Below are 21,821 nucleotides of genomic sequence, written 5' to 3'. Positions count from 1 at the left end.
TTCTCCTCTTTTCTCCTCTTTTCTTTTCTTTTTTGACAAGGTCTTGCTGTCGCCTGGGCTGGAGTGCAGTGGTGAGATCCTGCCTCACTGCAACCTCTGCCTCCCAGGGTCAAGCTATTCTCATGCCTCAGCCTCCCGAGTAGCTGGAACTAGAGGCACATGCCACCATTCCTGACTAATTTTTGTATTTTGGGGGAAAGACAGGGTTTCTCCAGGTTACCCAGGCTGGTCTCGAACTCCTGGGCTCAAGTGATCTGTCTGCCTCGGCCTCCCAAAATGCTGAGATTACAGCCATAAGCCTCCATGGCTGGCCCAAAATTTCTACATTAACTGAATGACTTATATATTATTGCTCATTTAACTTAATTCTCTCACTTAGTTGAAAAGAAAAATTAAGAAATAAAAACAAAATTATGATAAAGGCCTGAAAACACAGGGAGAATTTTTCAACAAATTCAGTGTAAAACATTCAAGATGTTAAATAATATATGGTTTTCAAAAGAAAAATATGGTAGATTTAAATATAATCAATGTTCAGTCTGACTATAATTTGCTATTAGAGACCTGGAATTAAGCCTTCCTTTTTTCCAGGAACTCTGTCCTTTGTGCCTGGAGGCTGCGACGAAGTGGAAGTTGCAAGGGGAGACTCTGTTCTTTCTTATTTATAATTAAAAAATAAAAAGGGGGATTTGGGAACCACTTGTACTAGTGCCTATAAACCCACAGTAAGGAATTTTGCCCTAGTAGCTTTAAACAGACTATCCTTTTTTCTTCAAATTTATGGAGCAACTTTAAAGGCATTTTGTGTACATAATTATGCAGTCTGTGTTTTAATTCATTGGGAGTTCTGGCTGAGTATGGACTGCAAAGTTAGACATTTTGGGTTCAATTTTCTTTGATATATCTGTCCCAGATATTACTTTATTTAATTCATACAACCTCATGATGTGTCTATAAACTTGCTTTTTTATCATCATCATTCGGAAATCTTATGCAATAAATAGTGGTTGTGAGGCGGGGGGGGGGGGGAAGAAAGTAGCCTCTTAACCTTTTTCAATAAGAGGGATGTCATTTTGTCCAGAAGGGCAGCTCATCCATGACTGCCTCCTTTCTGATGACCAGAATTATACAATGAGGCAACTGCAGCCCCCTAGAAGTGACAGTGTCCACAATTCTCAAGAAGCATTTGCCAGAGAAGCCCGCATCCATCATCCCACCTACAACTTGGGTTTATAAAATTGGAGCTCTGGTCAGGTGACCCTGGGTTTACCATAGTACAATGTTCCCCCAGCTCATGGTTGGTTTGGAATGACCATGATCACTGAAAACTGAGGGTACCCCAGATGAATCACAGTGGAGAAAAAGGCACCAAGGGATTCACCAGTTTGGAAATGGCCATTTCTAATCTTAATGTTCCATATATGGCAACCCCAAAATCCTTTGGAATGGGATGAATACAGAAAAGGCCTGTGTGTTCCACCTAAGCATTCTTCCTGCTGCAAGCTCTCTGGCCAGTGGTACGGCATGCAGCATTGCTCTCTCCCACTTTATTATTTTAAATGCTATTCATATTAAGGAATAATAATAACTAACGTTTATGGGAGCTTGTTAAATGCTAGACACTGAGGCATGTTGAGGATTAAATGAGATGATGTCCAATGCCTCATTGAGGTAAGTGTTGTCACAATCTCACTTGTGAGGCTAGTAGACTGGATCTCAGAGGTCAGATAGCTTTCCCAGGCACTGGTCTAGGAATGGGCTCAGCTGAAATTCAGACACAGGCAGGCAGACCCCAGGGTCCCTGCTCCTCCCCACTGTGACTGCTCTAAGTGGTACAGACCCGTATTCTGGGCACAGGCATTAAATGGTCACAAGACTATGCTCAGTCTGTCTCACTTTTTATCAGGGAGTGAAGGAAAAGGTATCCAATCTATATAGGGAGATGCCTTGCAGATAGCAAGGCCAGCACTTCATGTCCAATCTTTCAGAGCTTTGTCAGACAGTTGATTTTCCCTTTCTAATGCTGTGACTGGGATGAGAAGGCAAAACAAAAATAATTAAAAATACAGTTATTTCTTTCCCTACTTGGCCCAAAGAAAGGTTCCATGGGAAGTTGAAAAACAGATGGTCCAGGGCAAAAATCAACAAGTTTGGCATCCAGGATTAAAAACCAGATGGTGCTAAACAATCTTTAGAAGCCTCTAGAGGGGTTCAAAGAAATTGCCCAAAACTCCATGTATCTTTCCATGAAGGCAAGTAGACTTAGTCATACATGATCTCATGCTCTGTGGCCAGGTTCTCATCCACCCAAAATTGTTCCCTGGGATGGGATCAAGCTAAGCACTTTGGGAAAGGAATGGGACCTTTTAGGCCACCAAGAGCAGAGAATCCTAACATCTTATGGCTTTAATCAATGCAGTTGTTTCACTGAGTTGACCGATCAGATTAGGCACCTGCCTCTAATCTTCTCAGGGAGGTCAAGGCTCATAGAGAGCCCAGCATCTGAGGAAAATAAATGTTGTTTTTAGTATGTATGCTGTTAAAGTCCCAGCACATAAACCTCCAGAAGTCATACTTCTCCAACACCAGTCAGATGTAGAGGCATCTGAATAATGGCTCTTGTAGGGAACCCTGTTCCTGCTTCCTGTTCTTCAGCTGCTTGGAAAACATTGCTGGAACACTGGGATCCAGTGAGGGAGATTCTTCCTGAAGTGTCCTGTGTCCCAGACTGTGACTTTTCTAACCAGCATGGATACAGTTGAAATCTAAGCTCCGCTGCATCTGCTCTTGCCATGATAGAAACACTGGCATAGCACGTGCTAGGTAGCAGACCCTGGTCTAAACCAGTCACCTATGCCAAAGCATTTTATCATCACAGTGAGCCTGGGGGGAGGGTGTTCCTTTGAGGGGACTGATTCGTGGAGGTTAAGTAAGTTGGCCAAGGTCACTCAGGTGGTAAAGGGTGTATTAGTTTCCTGTGGCAGCCATAACAGAGTACCACAAACTGGGTGGCTTAAAACAACAGAAGGTTCTCATAGTCCCATAGCCCAGATGTCCAACACCAAGGCATCAGCAGGGCTGTGCTCCATCCGAAAGCCCCAGGGAAGTGTCCTTCCTTGCCTCTTCCAGATTCTGCTGGCACCAGGTATTCTTTGGCCTGTGGCAGCCTCACTCCAGTCTCTGCTTCCATCTTTACTTAGTCTCTTCTGGGTCTGCATCTTCTTCTGTCTCCTATAAGGAGACACTTGTCATTGGATACAGGACCCACCCTGATAATCCAGGATGTTCTCATCTCTGAGAGCCTCAATGTAATTACATCTGCCAAGACCCTTTAAGGGTCTTTGGTCACATTCACAGGTACCAGGGATTAGGAGATACACATATCTTTTGGGGACCACCATTCAGTTCCCTACAGCTGAGCAGCTGGGATTTGACTCAAGCAGTCCAACTCCAGCATGTGGCCTCCGACCATCACGCCACGCTCTCTGATGTGGTTACTTTTCACAGGTGTCAGCAAAATGCCTGCTCGATGATCTGAAATTTTTTCACAAATCATCACAGAGCTGAAATGCTCATTTTTCTGTGCTGCTACTCTGTCCATGTTCCAGAAGGGCAGCACTTTAAGTCTGCACCACATCACGCATACCCTGACAGATGGAGAAAACATCGGCAAATCAGGTTGCTTTGTAAAGAAAACAGAATCCAACTTTGCAAATGTTAAAAGCTTGCATATTTTCAAAATTTCAAGCAAAAGTAGAAAACCTCATTACCTCACATCACAGGTGACAAAACCACCATTGACAAAGAATTATCCTACAAGCAATGAAAACCTGATTTAAGGCAGTGATTGTCCAAAACATGGGTGTTAGGTCACTACCTGGATATCAGCAGAGTTGAGGGTTCTACCCTAGTTCTTTTTTGATGAGGGAAAACACTATTTTTAAATGAAGCCTGCCACTTCAGTGTAGAAAACATAAAGCTGTGGACAATCACCATTGTCATTTAAAGGGTGAGCTGTATTTCTTCTGAAGTAAAGGGATGAGTCCAGGCAGCACACTCACTCTATCAGGTATGATTTGAAACAGCTGAAAAACCTCTGACAATAAGATTTTAGGACAGAAATGCTGCCAGGGCTCAAAGTACAGTTCAGAAGAATAAAAAGAAAGTAAACAATGCCAAAGGCCAGACGGACAAAAGGAAAATTCTTACTTTGTTTGTTCTCATGAAATACCACAGAAAAATAATCTGTTAGGCAGCTCTTCTGGAGTCCAAGTTCTTGTGCCGTGCTCATCTCTTCTTTCTGTTAAAGCTCGGTGCTTTGCAAGCTGTTGTTAAATTGCTTACAGGGATGGATGGGGCCAAGATGGTTTTCAGTCTAAAGACTGTCACTGGAGAGTCTCAAGGCAGATTCTGAAGGCCTTAAACCACCTGAGCCTGGCCAGATGTATTCTTCCTTTCATTGTTGTGACCATTACTTTGGTGTCAGACCCCTGTGGGAGAGCTGAGTCCATGACCAGAATCCTCATGCCTTTCACAACTTCAATTAGCCAAGAGCATGGCACGGAGCAGAGGTGCTGGTGAGAGAAGACAACACGTAGGTGAAAAGCCTCTGGATTAGGCATTTCAAACAAGAGGCACTCATTTTGCCCAACACCCAGAGTTGTCCAATAAACAAGCCAGAAACTCAACCAGGTGATGACGGAACAAGGAATGGATGAGTGACAAACTGGGCTGTTGATTCTGTTGTAACTGAGGCTTGACTGTACTAACAAGCATGCAGTGATTAAACAGACCAGCACCAGAATTTTACCAGCTACCTTGAAGCCTGCTGACTGGCACTGTCCCTGGAGCCCCTGTTATAATGAGGTCCTTCTGATAAATTACTCCCTTGGATAGAGTCCAAGAGAGACACGTGCCCTGTGGAATTCCGCACTGTAACCAGCCATGCTTCAGAGAGATTCCAGAATAATGATGGTATTGCTTATTTAGGCTGAAGGTTATCTGCTCCTCCTCCTCCAGATCCCTGCCAGTCAAGGGAAGGGCATCTCATTGGTGTCAGATGACAAGGGTCTTGTTCCCTTTACTGGAATAAGCTTTTCATGTCATACAGACTCTGGAAGTCCTGAAAAGCCATCCCTCTTGGCCTTTACTTAAAGAAAGAAAGTATCATAACCTACCACAGCAGTGGGGACAGCTGGAGCCGGGGGTTACTATTCGCCCTTGTTACTATTCGTGGAGGCTCTTAGGGAAATGTCCAAAAAGCTCTTTATGGCTCTTGCAATTAATTCTGAAATTCTGGTTGTCACTTGTGGGTAGAAACATATGGTTTACAAATGGGTTGATGATTATTATTTCAAGGAAAAACTAAAACATTATAATGAGAGTTATAACATAATGGTGGGATAGTATAAATAGGGAGAGAATTTGTAGTGTTTTCTTGTTCGTTTTGTTACTTGAATAGACAGCTAGGGGGAAATGGCATTCTATGGGGGAACTGATGGGATTTATTTAAGATTTATTTAAATAAATAAATAAATTTATGTATTTATTTATTTATTTACACACCTCTTTTTTCCCATCTAAGTTATAAACTAATTCAGAGATGGACAAAGAATAAGGTAAAGGAAGGTCAAAATATTACCTTGGGCAGGGCACAGTGGCTCATACCTGTAATCCCAGCACTTTGGAAGGCCAAGGCAGGAGGATCATTTGAGTGCAAGAGTTCAAAATGGCAACATAAGAAGACTCTGTCTCTCCAAAAAAGAAAAAGAAAAGAGAAAAAAGAAAAGGAGGTGAGGTGGCACATACCTATAGTCCCAGCTACATGAAAGGCTACGGTGGGAGAATCACCTAAGCCCAGGAGGTCAAGCCTATAGTGAACTGTGATCACACAACTACACCACAGCCTGGGTGACAGAGTAAGACCCTTCCTCAAAATAAATAAATAAATAAATAAATAAATAAATAAATAAATAAATAAATAATTACCTCAGTTCGTGAGAACAGCAAAAATGTGTGGCATGACTAGCTCCATTCCCTGGAATTAGGAAATATCACCACACTTCTGGTCAATCTTACAAAACTTAAGCCTTCCCACTGAGGGAGGGGCCCATTGACATGACAAAGTAGAGCAGAATGTGGCTGTTTTCCAGGGGAAGCTGGCTTCTAATGAGAAGGGAGGGAGGGAGGGCCTGGGCTTCCTGTGCAGATTCATTTCCCTTGGTCACCAGCAGGTCACTCACCCCACCTCCATGGGCATTAGCCATGAGGCAAGAAGTAAGTGGAGTTTAGAAAAAATCCTTGTTTCTGGAAACCAGAGAGGAGGGAAACAGGGTTCACTCAATGAGTAGGAACTTCAATGGTTAAATGTATCTTCCTGCAACAAACATCCATGTAACTATTTGAGGCCAGAACGAATTCTTCATGGTGTTTCTTTAGGTGATTCCTCCAAGGGAGGCCTGTGGTATGCAGGGGATTTTCACCAAGACCAGCGTTCTCATGAGTCTAGAGGCTTATCTGCCCTTAGAGGATCGGAAGATTTGCATCCGATTCCACAAGCTGCTAGTCCAATCCTCTAAGGCTCAAATCTGCTAGGGATCCATACCATGAAGGCAGTCCTTCACCTGAGTTTGCTTTGGAGTCTGACATTTTTCATTATGGACATCAGTGATTCACACCTTGATTGTACTTAGAATCACCCAGAGGGAGCTTTTAAAAAGTATTGGTGCCCAGGCCCCTCCTCAAACCAAGAAAACTGAGGACTGTGTGGGCGAGCCTGGACATGGATGGCTTCACAAAGCTCTCCAGATGAGTCTAACGTGCACCCCGGCTTGAGAAGCATGGAGTGGCAGTTACAGAAGCCCAGGTTGGCAGCTGTCTCAGGCAGGCAATGTAGAATGGCAGTTAAAACTGTTAGCTCTGGAGAAGAATCCTGATCCCACTCCTTACTGCGTGTTGGTTAAGTTACTTAACATTCTTAGTCTCCCCAGGGTGCCCAAGTCCATCCATAAAAGGAAATCCACTCCAGTAAGTGAGTTGAAGCCTTGGTCTTCAGCATTTATGATGGTCAACCCGAGAAGGTTCCTTTTGTTTGATCTCACCCTTCGTGTCTGTTGCAAATGGCAATGAGCCAGAACTCTGCCATGCAGATGCTTGGGTTATGCCCATGCCAGAGAGTCCAGTGTGACTCAGGCTCAATCAAAACAGAAAGTACCATCCTGAAGTCAGGGGCTGGATTTCCCCTGCCAAAATATTCAACTCTCATGGTATAATTTTTTTTTTTTGCTTATTCAATTCATATTTTGAATTCATATTATGAATTAGTTGAGTTTTTAGATATGCTTAGTTGTTGGTCCATGTCACAGCTATCTAGCCTGTAAGGACCATTTCTTCTTGCTCTTATCTTGAGAAAATCACACACTGCTGCTTAGTTAATAAATAGTTCTTGATTATGGGAATAATTATGGCCTTGGAAGAATTCTGTTTATATAAGCAAGAACTCTTAGGTCTTAATCTTACAACTGAAAGGGATCATAGAGACCCAGGTCTTCAAGTCAAAGGGAAACTTGCCTAGGGCCACACAGGCACTCAGAGGCAGGCCCAGATTTGACTGTTCTCTCTCCAAGTCCATTTTTCTTCCGTCTTTATCATGTTGCCTCCCTATACAACCCTCTAAACTACTTCTCTCTCTTTTCTAAATCCATTTTATTCTGATTTCTCTTTCTGCCACAAATGTTCCAAATTTATGAAGAAAGAAAATGGAGAAAATATTTGAGTATACATTTCTGGTTTCCATGCTTAGATTGCTTCGGAGGATTAGTTTTATTGTTCCAGCTTGTTTCTCTATCAGTTTAAAGGGCAAAACAATTTCCACACTTCTGAAGCAGCAACAGATCAGTCCTCTGCCATCCTCCCCCATGGCCAGGCAGAGCCAACTGCAGTCCATGGGTGCCTTCCACCACCTTCCTCCCTGGGATGGAGCCAGACAGACCTGCAGAGGGACGACCACTCAGCTTGGGCAGCCAAGACAATACCTGTCATCGCTGTAATGGGCTTGAAGCCCAGTGTCCTTCACTGCCAGCCTTGATGGCTTTAGGTGTGAAAACTCTCCTGACAAAGGAGGCTCTCACAGGCTCCAGTCATGGGAGCCCTACTGCCAGGATTTCAGGAAACTAGGGTGAAATGGGCAGAACAAGAGTTTGTCCAACAACTGAACAGGACAGGAGGTTCCCACTGCTTGGAAATCTATCTGTGTGTTCCAGAGACGTGCAGAACAAAGACCTGGTTATTTTGGCAAGAACAGGAAGGTTTAGATTATCCTTTTCCACCCCGTGAAAGTGGCCACCTAAGATGTGAGTGTTGAAGGAACATCTGTTTTAACACTAACAGAGCGTCAGTGAGGGTCTCACCATGGTCTTCACTTCGCAGACATAGCACAAGCAATAAGAGAGCTGCAGCTGTTGGATGCATACATAGTTAAAGACCTTGCCTCTCCTTTTTATCTCAGTGTTTCCAACATGACGGTGAGCACCGAGTGTTCTCCAATGGGCTCTGTTCCTTTCTGCTCCCACTAGCAGCTCTGAAGTTTCATGTAAGACCACATGTTGCCTCCTTAAGGTGATTTTTGGAGAGGGCATTTGGGAAATGACAAAATCAAAATATCCAGCATGAGCCTTTGCACATCTTTCATGCATTGGGTGCCTGAGATGATAGAATTGGATCTGGAGGCATATGCTATGTGTAGAACAGCTTTCCCCATCTGGAGTCCAGGTGTGCAGGTTCACCCCTGAGTCCCAGACATAGGTATCAGTGAGTAGTGAGAGTAAGACAAATCCATCTCACCTACCCTTGTTCCATAAAAATGATTTTACCCCTTGAGGTACAACGTCAAGATCTAATTTTATTCGTAGATCAAGTTTCACAACAATTGAGCATTTGAACACGCTAAGAAAGATGGGATTTTGTAACTCATTGTTGAAAGGCAATGTGGCATAATGGTTAAGGGTTTGCATTCTGAAATTAGAGAGACTAATTTTGAAATTAGAAATTTGTTCTCTCTGTGACCTTAGGAAAGTAATACAATTTGTCCAAACTTCAGTTTCTTCATCTATAAAATAAAGATCATTATAATTCCTATCTAGAAGTAATGGTGTAGTGATTAAGAAGGAGACCACTTGTGAAAAACATAAAATACTACAAGGCCACTCACGTCATGAAAATGCAGTTCACCGGATACTATCATTATTATCAATTTTAGAGGCACAGACTTCCTTCTAAATAAAACTCCTTTCCAAACACTTACATCTACAGCCACTCATTCTATCTTCTCCCACTGTTAGAATGTCCTTATCTTAAGCCAAAATCTCACTACCCTTGTTTTCTGGCCTTTTAATTTGTACCTACTTTTTGAAACCACATGGAAAAACTCAAATCCCTTTCTGTAAAGGCAGTGACTGGGCCACTGTTTTGCACAGCTCAAAGGGACACAGTTCACACTATAATCTGTGTCAGTGGCACCCCCTGGTGTCCACCCCACTGGAGAGGTGAATAGGGAGGATAGAGGGGAAGAAGTGCTGTAGAGAGGCTGGACGTATTCTTTTCCATGAAAATCCCTGGTGAAGTAAGGATCATACCAGTGTACTACCTTCCCCAAACAAAACAGCTACAACTCTACCAACTCTACCAACAGTTCTTCACAGGACATGATCTCACATCAGAGCCCATTGTGCTTTGACCACGTTTTTCTGAAAGTGAGGTGCTCAGAGCTAAGTCAACATTTTGGGTGAGACGTGACCAGGGCCCAGGAGAGCAGAATTCAACCTCCTTCATTTTTCTACATACCATAATTAGGATGCTACTGTGATACAAGGTAATCTTAGCACTGAATTCCTAGAGCCATTATGTTCTGAGCAACAGGCTTGGTTTTTATTCATACATTGTCCTATAATATCACTTCACTTGTCACGAATTGTTACTCTTTTCACTTTATATAAGTGAACTATATATGTATGTGTGTGTGTGTGTGTGTGTGTGCGCGCGGGCCTGTGTGTTTCTTCATACTGTCTATGTTGGGAGTTCCCTGAAATATACGTTTTTAGACATTTTAATGACTCCTGTTAAATCTAGCACATTTCTGGGACCATAAAAATGAATCTAATTTGAATATTTAAGGAGAACCAAAGCAAAGGGACAGCATCTATTAAAATTTAAAATGGCCACTGTGGCAATGGAATCAATCTCTTCTGTGCACACAGTGGATAAAGCACGCTAGAAGAAATGGTGGTAAGTTCTTATTTGGTGAATGAATCATAATTCCCCAAAGGACAAGCATGATGCTTATGGCAGCCCTTAGTAATAATTCTTCATGTGTGGTTTTCCTGCTCATATTTTCTATGTATGCAGTGATTTCCAACTACACCCTGTGGAGCCCGTGGGGTTCTGAAGGGATGCTCCCAGGATGTGTGGGGGGAGCAGGAAGAGCAAGAGTGGAGGGCGGGGCTCCTGTCAGCCCTCAGTTGCCCCTGGAGCTGTCAGCCTTTCCCTGTTGTATGTACTGGCCCTCCCTGTAATATTTCCTTTGTGAATAAAAAGTTTAGAAACCATAAGTTAAGCCGCGCTCTGGTCACATCAGACTGGCAGGGAGTATGATCACTTCCATGTTTTGTCTCAGAAAATGGATTTCTAGGTGAAGTATATTTAAAAAGAGGGTCACTAGGCACAGTGGCTCACGCCTGTAATCCTGGCACTTGCGAGGCCAAGGCAGGCAGATTATCTGAGGTCAGGAGTTTGAGTCCAGCCTGGTCAACATGGCAAAACCCCATCTCTACTAAAAATACAAAAATTAGCTGGGCGTGGTGGCATGTGCCTGTAATCCCAGCTACTTGGGAGGCTGAGGCACCAGAATTGCTTGAACCCGGGAGGCGGAGGTTGCAGTGAGCTGAGATCGTGCCATTGCACTCCAGCCTGGGTGACAAAGCAAGACTCTGTCTCAACAACAACAACAAAAAAAAGGTTAATTTCCACATTTGGCCCAAATGTGGTCTGAACTTCAACAGCCGTGGATTAAAGAGAAAGCGACCACACCATCATCACCATCACCCTCTCTATCCCTGTCAAGCCCCAAACACACACAGTGGAAATGGAATTCAGAGCTAGAGTAAACCCAGGGTCTTGATGGACACCTTCAAAGCAGCAGTGCAGGTCTGTGATTTCCTTCAGATTTGGGGAGAGTCCCTTGAGAATTCCTACCCTCATCTTGTTTCGACAGCAGAAAAAAGGGCACTGTCTGTCTTTGTTTTGCGTTGCTATAACAGAATACCACAGTCTGGGTAATTTATAAAGAAAATTTATTTCCCACAGCTTCGGAGCCTGGGAAGTCCAATATCAAGGTGCCGGCACCTGGCAAAGGCCTTCTTCTGGTGTCATAATCTGGCAGAGGGCATCATATGGTGAGAGAGAAGGAGTGTGCCAGCCCAAGTCTCTCTTCCTCTTCTTATAAAGCCACTAATCCCATCATGGGCCCCCCACTCACATGACCTCATCTAACCCTAATCACCTCCCACAAAGGCCCCACCTCCAAGTACCAGCAACATAATTTGGAGATTATGTTGACTGTTTCCTTTCTCCACCTCTCTGCTTGATTCTCAGAGTCCCATGTGACTGGAGAGACCAGGATGGGGCACTCTGGCATCTACCTTGACCAGTATGTTGTAGTTGTGCTGGACAGACCTCCTTTAAGAATCACACTTTTCATAAGGATTGTGGCTAAAATCAAACTTCTCATAATTTTTTTTTTTTTTAAGAGACAGAGTCTTGCTCTGTCACAACGATCTCGGCTCACTGCAACCTCTGCTTCCCAGGTTCAAGCAATTCTCCTGACTCAGCCTCCCAAGCAACTGGGACTACAGGCACACACTGCCATGCCTGGCTAACTTTTTTGTTTTGTTTTGTTTTGTTTTGAGACGGGGTCTGTTGCCCAGGCTGGAGTGGAGTGGAGTGGAGTGTCGCGATCTCGGCTCACTGTAACCTCCGCCTCCCATGTTCAAGGGATTCTCCTGCTTCAGTCTCCTGCGTAACTGAGATTACAGGTGTGCACCACCACACCCACGCCTAATTTTTGTATTTTTGGTAGAGATGGGGTTTCACTGTGTTGCCCAGGCTGGTCTCAAACTCCTGAGCTCAGGCAATCCAACCACCTCGGCCTCCCAAAGTGCTAGAATTACAGGCATGAGCCACCGCACCTGGCCGCTTCTCGTCATTTTTATGTGCAATAAATATTTAGAAATATCTTCTCTTAACTCTGTGGATTCATTGTTTCTTTATCTGCAAAATGAAGTTAATAATATCTTTCATAGAAGGCATTTGTGGTAATTAAATGAAGAAGAATGACAAAATAATTTGGAGAAATCTGGAATAAAGTGGGAAAGAGATAGTAGTGAAAATCTATTGGCAGTTGGCTAAGATGGTGACCCAAACCCTAGAGCGCTAGGAAGGAGAAGGATGAAGACCACCACAAGTGAGGCAAATGTCATTGCTTTAGAAAAAGGAATATTGTTAGGATGTTATCACTCCCCTCACACTGTGGAGTCCCAGGAAAAAAATCTTAACTATGTTCAACGTAAGAAATTAACTAAAACATAATGGACTATTTCCATTTTTCTTTACTTTCAGTGCTGTAAATAAAATCAACTTGTGGCCAGTAAATATGCACGAACTTCCTTCCTACTCTGTGTTAGCAGTACTTAGTATACCAAAAGTGAGAAGCTTGTCATATTGGAGGATTCTATCCAATATGATATTTCCATTACATTTAAGAGAACTCACATGCATTGTCTCCTATATGTGGTGCTATTTTTTTTTTTTTTTTTTTTTTTTTTTTTTTTTTTGAGACGGAGTCTTGCTCTGTCGCCCAGGCTGGAGTGCAGTGTCATGATCTCGGCTCACTGCAAGCTCCGCCTCCTGAGTTCACGCCATTCTCCTGCCTCAGCTTCCCGAATAGCTGGAACTACAGGTGCCCACCACCATGCCCAGCTAATTTTTTGTATTTTTAGTAGAGATGGAGTTTCACCAGATTAACCAGGATGGTCTCGATCTCCTGAGGTCGTGATCCACCCATCTCTGCCTCCCAAAGCGCTGGGATTACAGGCGTCAGCCACCACGCCCAGCCTGTGGTGCTATTAAATACAGAGTTGAATTAAAATACAATGACCTACAAGTTACTTGGGCCTTTTTATTTCTCTGCAACTAATCCCTGCAACTAATTCTCATAAGTAACCATCCTACTGGGACACAGGAATGTGGGAGGATTGGGGAAGGGAAATCTTTCATTGATAAAGGTCTTTGGATTCAAAACAGTGTCTTGAAGTTTAACTTGATTCTTTAGAGTACCCTAAGTATCTTTGGGAAAATGTTTAATCATTTAGATTCTCCTCCCAACCAAGATGGCATCTGGCCGAAGAGAGAAACTCACGTATCCTCACAGTGACAGGGTAAATTCTGTTCTACCAGTTGGGTTTCTGACCCAATGTGGTCAGCAAGGTCTGTACCCTGGGCACGTGTCTGAAACACGTGGCCAAAGTTCATGGCCAATAAAACTCATGGTCTGTTCTTTGCTGGCTTCAGCTGCTGGTCACTTCAAATGATCTGGTCTGGTTGTTGGTGGCATCTAATTGCTGGCTCTACCATGCAGAATGTTCACTGGTCTTTGGACAACTAGCTAGACAGCCACCGCAGAGTTTCCTGGTACTACAGAGGCATGACCTTCTCCCTCCCCAACACCTAGATAGGGTCTACTTCATAACCATTGTTGGGGGCTCTTTTTCTCCATGGAGCAGCTCTCCCTGGGGCTGGTAGAATCTTGTCTAGGCCCCAGGAAACCTAGGAATTGCCACACTAACCTCATTTTTGAAGAAAATCTATGCCCTATCCCAGATCATTGTGCTACCACCTTGCCTTTGCCAATTACTACCTAAAAGATGTCAATGCAGGAATTCTTCAAAGAGACTTAACATTTTTACTGTCTCGACTGGATTAAGAAAATGTGGCACATATACACCATGGAATACTATGCAGCCATAAAAAAGGATGAGTTTGTGTCCTTTGTAGGGACATGGATGCAGCTGGAAACCATCATTCTTAGCAAACTATCACAAGAACAGAAAACCAAACACCGCATGTTCTCACTCATAGGTGGGAACTGAACAATGAGATCACTTGGACTCGGGAAGGGGAACATCACACACTGGGGCCTATCATGGGGAGGGGGGAGGGGGGAGGGATTGCATCGGGAGTTATACCTGATGTAAATGACGAGTTGATGGGTGCAGCACAGCAACATGGCACAAGTATACATATGTAACAAACCTGCACGTTATGCACATGTACCCTAGAACTTAAAGTATAATAATAATAAAAAATAAAAAAATAAAAAAATAAAAACATTTTTACTGTCTCTTCTCAGGAAAACCTCTCTGCTTTAGATTCCTTTAATGGTATCTTACTTCTTAGAATCCTTTCTGGAGTTTCAATTCTTCTTCCTGTCTACATAACTCCCTTTTCCTTCCTGAAGCAGCATTTACTTTTTTCCTGCTCTAAGGTCATAATGGTAGCAAGAAATCATCAAAGAAAAACACAGCAGGAAGTATTTTAAAATTATTCTTTTTACACATAATTTAACTAATTTAATCTCTGTGATAGCTTGCAGGGTTCTTTTTGCAGAAGAAGAAACTGAGGTTCAAAGAGGTTATATCACTTTCCTATGTGATTTAACCAAGATCAACAACAAATCTGGTGTTCCACTATAGCAAACCACCTCCCAAGAACCTGGCAGGGGACAGACACTGCTGAGCTGTTTTCCATTCACAAGGAACTGCTTTTCTGCCTGGATACCCCCAGTACATAGATCTGATTTGCCTTTCATGCTCCATACCCTCTCCTTTCCCCTACAAATGCAATGCAGGAGGGGAGAGTTACATGGCCTTTTAAGGTGTTTGGTCAGGAAGTCACTTAATAAAGAATTAACACATCATCACTGCAAAGTGGTTTCTGCATGAAAACAAAGGAGATGCTCATTTGTCACTACTCCCTTCTGAGCCAGCTAGGGACAATCATGAGGTGATGAGTTTGCAATAAACAGCAGAAGGTGAGCACCGAGGCCTTTTCAAACAAGTCCAAATATTTGGCTGGAGCCCAGAACACATTATTCTTTGTCCATCAGGATTCTCTCCTACACAGTTTTCCAGAGAAGGATGAAATTCCTTAGGTCATGTTATAAACATTCATCTTCTAAATCACGCCCCTAATAGAAAGAACAGAAGACAGAGCATGTGCTGTAAGTCATTCACCTGCTGAATGTGCTCTGCACAGGATGATGTAACATGTGGGGTCAGCCTCTGCGTCAAAGACCAAATATACAAGTGTAACAAGATTGGGGGAACAAGACAGACTCCACATGGCCAGCCTGGGGGAGGGCGGGTGTTCCCCTGGGGAGGGGAGTCTTGGAAAAGGCTTCTTGGGGAGGAGCTGAGGAAACACGGATTCACTAGGCTTTGCAGTGGTCTAGGACAGAAACGGGAATAAACACATGAGCGTGAGGTAGTGCTTGGGTGCCAGGGAGGAGAGGATAGCTAGGGGAGGAGGGGGAGTCAAGCAATTTCTTGGCCAGTCTAGAAGACGGATACAGTTAGTCTAGAAGCAGTCCAAAACTAAGGCCTCCAATTCTTTCTGGGTTCCCAAAATCTTCCTCTCTCATCATCTCCTTATTTTGCCCTGCACCCAAAGGAATAAATTTTTTACCGTACTGGCAAAGCAGGCAGCACAACTAGTTTCTGTCCCCATCTCTCATCAGTCTTCCTCTCCGGCTGATAAATCCTTTAGCTTTTGTAGTCCTGTCAACGAACCAAGCAATATACACATTGACTTTTAGACCTGCATTTCCCAGCACCCTTGCAGGAACTGGCCCTAGATGACCCTTCCTGAATAACTGATAAGTTGTAATTGGTCTCATTTTCGTTAGCCCCACAGCCCCCTTCCCTAAGTTCATAGCCTCCCTTATCTATGCTGCTTAATTCAAGAATCCCAACCCTGTGAGGCAGCCCTAGTAGAGCACTGGGCAAGGAATCTGAAGGCCTAGGTTCAATTATTGGTTCTGCTTCTAATTAGCTGGGTGGCCAAGAGTATTTATAATAATGATAAGGATATCTACCACCAAATCAGTAATTAGTAGATAAGGTCCTCTGCTAAGCAGTTAAGTAAGAGTTAATCATTACCATATTAGAAAATGATTGTTATCATTTCTAAATTATCTAGTAACTGGAAGCATTGGTACCTCATTAACATTTTTTCCCCATGGTTATTAAATTTGAAAACAAAACAACAGTAATAAACCCATAAAACTGAAAGGCTGATCCTGATTCCCAGGATGAAAGTGAGGAGAAAGAAGGTTTTGTGGCATCTCCTTCAGTGGAATCCAAGTTGGAAAATAGGTGGGTGCAATGGAAAAAGGGAGATGGTTAAATCCCTAGGATGTTCAGGGACAGGAAGGAAGGAAGCAGGATGCTTTCCTGGGCAATAAATGTCCATCCATGTCTTGAGCAAAGGTTGCTCACCTTGGCACTGCTAAATAATCAGTGTTCTGCACTCTCAAGTCTCAACCCTGGTACTCATCCGCTAGGTAACCATGAGAAGCTACCTTGCCTTGATGAGTTTCATGTCCTGCTTTGTAAGATTGGCAATGGTCAGTTACCAAACTCAGAGGATACAACCAGGGTTCAGGCTCCTTCTCCCTGACAAACGAGCTGTCTGTGACCTTGGGTGAAACACTGAATAGGGTCTGAGTTCACTGTCTCACCCGAAATGGAAATACTGATGCCTGCCCTACCTTCTAGAGTGTCACAAGTGTCCGTGCGATGATGCTGGGACCAGTCTTTGTGAACCATGAAGACACGTTTATGAAGTGAAGGGTTGATAGGTGATGTGCAGGTCCTTCCAGCTAAGATATATTTGGATTTGACGGTGCAATAGAGTGACCTTAGTTACAAGAGGATAGCCTTGCAGAGTATCCAGCAGCTCCAGGGCTTCTCATGGCTACTTCCCATTCCCTGTAGCTGTAGATGGAGGGAAGGCTCTGAGGGTTGCTCATTTAACAGGCATCATTATCTTATTTCTCAGCTAATCAGAATCTGGCCAAAGAATAAAATATTTCTCTTTTAATCTGGCAGTCATTTTCTTCTTTACTCTAAAGTCACTGAACAAGGTCAAGTTCAGGGAACTGAATTCCTCAGGAAAGGATTCCCTGATCATCTGGGAGACATTAGTTCATAGTTATGATGGGTGTGTTGAGGCCCCCATGGCATTCTCTCTCATAGTGTTTTAGTAAATTAAACCAAAGGTGGATTGTGTTGACCCAGGCATTAACCACGACTGTTTTCTATGGCGTGTTTCAGGTACACTTTGTGAGTTTTATGATCCCAGCTCTCTTTCTTTCTTATGAGATGGGTGGAGTGGTGATAGGCATTGTTTTTCAGTTATTGATTTAAATTAATAACAGATCATCCTGTCCAAACACTGGATTGTGTACACATGTGAACAGGCTATTCATCTTTAGGCGTTTAAATCCTGACTGCTTTTGCATATTGGTATAGACAGACGATCAAGCTGCAAAAATATGAGGATCATCTCCCAATGAGCCCTCTCATACAGCTTCTACAAGGTTAACAAAATAAAAAAGAATCCAGCTTCTATACAGATTAGAATCAATATTCTGATTTTTTTAAAAGTCACAAATGTTAGGGAATGAATTGAATTCTATCTTTAGAGTAATCAAACTTGTTAGCCTCTTTGGAGAGCCCTGACTCCATGACTATTATTAATTGTTTATTCTTTAATTAGTCACTTCACTTCTCTGAACTTCAGCTCAGCTTCTTCATCTAAAGATAAGAGTAGGGTGTAAAACTATACTACATCATTTTTTTAAATATAGTTATTTTAATTCTATGATGTAAGGTCTTTTCTCCTCTACTATCTTTGAACTATGGGCAAGAAGTACCTTTTATTTCATATTACCATTAACATAGTGCCTTGGACATGGTAAATGTTTGACGTATATTTATTGGATGGAATGGAACAGAGTTAATTGTAACCACTTACAATTCCTCATTAGGTTGATTTCCCAATGGCAGACCCATTGAACATCCCCATTTTACGAGGTAGGAACTGGGAAGGAGGGTGAGCTCACCCCAGGGAGGTGAGCCCACAGGCCCGTGGGCACAGTCTTGGGTGGTGGACCTAGACTAGAATCCAGCTCATTTACATCTCAGTCCAGTTTTTTTTTTCCACCAAATACAATAGCCCCTTGCATCTTGTTTGCGCTTACTTAGGGGCAGAAAAGTAAATGATGCAAAAAACATACATCATTTTAACCACACCTGGAATTATCAGAGTCCCAAATCAATGACTCTTGAATTGCTTTTACATTTTCAAATAATTGAGCATAAACACTATCTTGAAATTCAGAGAAACCTTTGTGTCCTTAGGGTGTGAGAATACAGGAAGGGGAGTGATAATCATAGGGAGTGGGTGCATCTTATATAGGGTGGTCTGGGATGGTGTCTTGGAGGGAGTAACATTTAAGTAAAGACTTAAAGAAGGAGGAGAGTCAGCAATGAAAGTATCTTGGAAAGAACATTCAGGCAGTGAGAACATAGTAGGCAAAGGCAAAGGCACCGTGTACTCAGGCCATCATGCCTAGGGTGGAGTAAGGGAAGAGTGAGAGGAGAGCTCAGAGACTCAACATCCCCATTATATGCCAGGAAATACAGAACCTTGGTAAACATTTAATATTTTACATAAATGAGATGCAAGTCATGGTGGGTAAAAGCAAAAGAGGCAAGTAATCTGATTTACATTTTAGAAAGATGACTTCTATAGAGAATAAGTGGTAGGGGAGTGAGTGTACAGGGCAGACCAGTGATAAGTTCAGGCAAAGGATAATGGCAATTTTGACTGGGTGAGTATACCAGAAGTGGTAAGAAGCAATCATATTTAGGATATATTTGCCAACCAATAGAATTTGCCAACAAACTGGAAGTGGGTTGAAAGGTGGGAGGAAATCCAAGATGACTCCAAGATTTTTCACCTAAACAATGAATAGAAAGGAGTCTTTGCTAACTGAGATGGGGAGGGCAGAAGGAGAGGCAAACTGAGTGTGGAGCTGCGAATGAGACAAGAGTTAGCATTTGGAAATGTAAGTTTTGTTTTTGTTTTTTTGGGTCATTTCTTTGTTTGAGACAGGGTTTCACTCTGTTGCCCAGGCTAGAGTGCAGTGGTGTGAACACCGCTCACTGCAACCTCTGCCTCCCAGACTCAGATAATTCCTTCCACCTCAGCCTCCCAAATACCTGAGACTACAGGTGTGTGCCTAATTGGTTTTTGTTTGTTTGTTTGTTTGTTTGTTTTTGTAGAGATAGGGTTTTGGCTGGTCTCAAATGCCAGGGCTTAAGCAATTCTCCTGCCTCAGCTTCCCAAAGTGTTGGGATTACAGGCGTAAGCCACCACACTGGGTTGGAAATGTAAGGTTTGACATTTATATTAGACATTCAAAGTGGAGAAATCAAGTGGGCAACTGAATGAAGTCTGGAGTTCAAGAGAAAGATCAGTTTGGATTCATGAATTTGAAAATTCTTATTGGAGAGATGGTGTTTAAAGAGAGAGAGAGAACTGGCTAGAGACATATCTGAGTTGATGAGAGAAGGGATCCAGTGACCCTGTGGAGAGGTTGGCCCCAGGCAAAAGCCCAGTCAATTCATTTTAACTAGAGGGCAGGCCAAGTAGGGAAGTGTAGATATAGTTGGTAGAGCCTGTGAAAGTGTTTTTCTGTTAACTTCTATTTTTCAGTGAGTTGAAGAGAAAGGTCATCAGCTGAGAGAGAGGAGGATGAATAAAAGATTGGGAGGCTGAGGACAGAGATGAGTTGTGAACTAATTGCTAAGGAGAACGATGGCCTAAAAAAATGAATTAGGACCTCTGGACACCTTGCACACTGCCTGGCTCGAAGGCAGGCTCAATAAATCTTCCCTGGATGAACAATGGCCCAAGAGCCTAAGGAAGGGGCCAAATTGAGGATTCAAATCTTAATATAGTGCACGACTCAGCCTGTCAGATTTGGATCCATATTGAGTCATACATATTTGGCCAATTTCCTGAAGTTCCATTGAAGGAAACTATAAAAATTGTAATTTAAGCATCTTTCCTGGCAACCCCAAAAAGGGGCTCCAACCTTTGCCAAATGATAGAATTACAGACTTTCTCCTTGGAAAGCTCCCTTCCTAAATAGACATTTTTTTTACTGTTGCATTTAATCTCCCAGTATAGTACTGTTCTCTTCATTTGTACCTTTTTTATTCCTTATAGGTTTTTAAACATGTTTCCCAGCATCCATCATTTTAGCAGCCCCTCTTCCCTTTTTCCACACAAAAATTCTTCCTTATACGTCCCTTAGGAATGTCTCATTAATTTCATGTGTTTACAAACTTTTTACTCTCCTACAAAGGTCCTTCCCTCTACCCCCAGAGAAGTATCTAGTCAGGGAAATAAAATATGTGAACTAAAGGCCAGCATTCTTTTCTGCTCATTCGTCTACATTTGCAAGGTCTCCTGAGCCTTTAGCTGCCTTTTAAATAGATGATTCACCTGCTTATGGAGAATTTCAATAATTTTTTGGTAACAGTCCTTGGTTTTCAGCCAGAAGTGGCCTATGGAAGGATATCTTTCTAAATTTTTGAGACTCGCAAACTTTGACCAGAGAATAATTTTCTGGAGATCTAATGCCAGGCTCTGCTTCTGCTTTTCCTTTTCATTTTTTTTTTTTTTTCTTTTTAAGAACGTTTCTCAGGCCCTTTTGATTGAAACCAATCCTTCTATGAAGTAGGAAAACTATCTTTAGAATTTACTCAAGTCTAAGACTGAATTTTTTGGAAAAGATCTATGATATAGGCAACATTTGGAAGCTATGCTTCTTTAGATAGATTGAAATATGTAAGTAGGGGATTTTAATTTTTTATTTTACTTTTGAAACATACCAGAAAAACAGAAATATACAGAAAACAATAAAACAGGCACCATTGCTTCTTTTACTCTACATCTTTTTTTCTGGAGTATATCCTTTAGTAGGTGTTTCAACAATACTCTATTTAATGTCTCTTAGTTTTTCCCCAAAATGCCTATATTTTACCCTCACTCTTGAATAATTTAATTGGCCATATATTTCTAGTATGATTTTTTCTAGTATTTCTAATATGATTTTTATTTTTTGCTCAGCACATTGATGTATTAGTCCATTGTCATCTGGTCTGTATGGCAGCTGTGAAGAAGTCTATGATAAGTCTACATATTCCTTTTATAGATAAATTGTCTCTTATCTTGGGTTGCTTTTAAGTTCTCCTCTTTCTTACTAGTGGTCTGCATTCCCACTCTAAAGCATCTAGGTGTGAATTTAACTTTATTTTTCCTCTTTGGGACTTGTGCTTCTTGTCTCAGGGCTCAAGTCATCAATTATGGAAATTCCCAGTCATTCGGGTTTGTTTGTTTTTTTAGAGACAAGATCTCACTGTGTTGCTCAGACTAGAGTGAAGTGGTGCTATCATAGTTCTGTGCCTTCCAACTCCTGTCACTATGTTGCCCAGGCTAGTTGCAAACTCCTGACCTCAAGCAATCCTTCTGCCTTGGTCTCCCAAAGTGCTGGGATTACAGGCATGACCCACCATGCCTGGCCTCATTAGTCTTTTAAATCTTAACTTTCCCCCATTCCTTTTCCTTTTCCTATTCTG

General features: G+C 42.5%; 1 long non-coding RNA gene across 2 annotated transcripts in view; it reads right to left on the bottom strand.

The window, feature by feature from the left end:
• Window positions 1-2,949: 2,949 nt before the first annotated feature.
• Window positions 2,950-21,821, bottom strand: part of LOC105551912 — a 58,782-nt gene continuing 39,910 nt past the window's right edge. Inside the window, exons 1-3 of one of the 2 annotated variants that reach the window (XR_001007918.1) lie at window positions 5,989-6,450; window positions 5,642-5,747; window positions 2,950-4,574 (exon numbers count right to left, since the gene is read on the bottom strand). This is a non-coding gene — a long non-coding RNA (uncharacterized LOC105551912). Of the gene's footprint in view, window positions 4,575-5,641; window positions 5,748-5,988; window positions 6,451-21,821 lie in introns of those variants that run through there. The other variant, XR_001007919.1, reaches the window with a different exon arrangement.

The sequence above is a fragment of the Mandrillus leucophaeus genome, unplaced genomic scaffold (assembly GCF_000951045.1).
Source record: "Mandrillus leucophaeus isolate KB7577 unplaced genomic scaffold, Mleu.le_1.0 Scaffold538, whole genome shotgun sequence".
Taxonomy (NCBI): domain Eukaryota; kingdom Metazoa; phylum Chordata; class Mammalia; order Primates; family Cercopithecidae; genus Mandrillus; species Mandrillus leucophaeus.
This window is presented reverse-complemented; position numbering and strand designations above follow the sequence as displayed.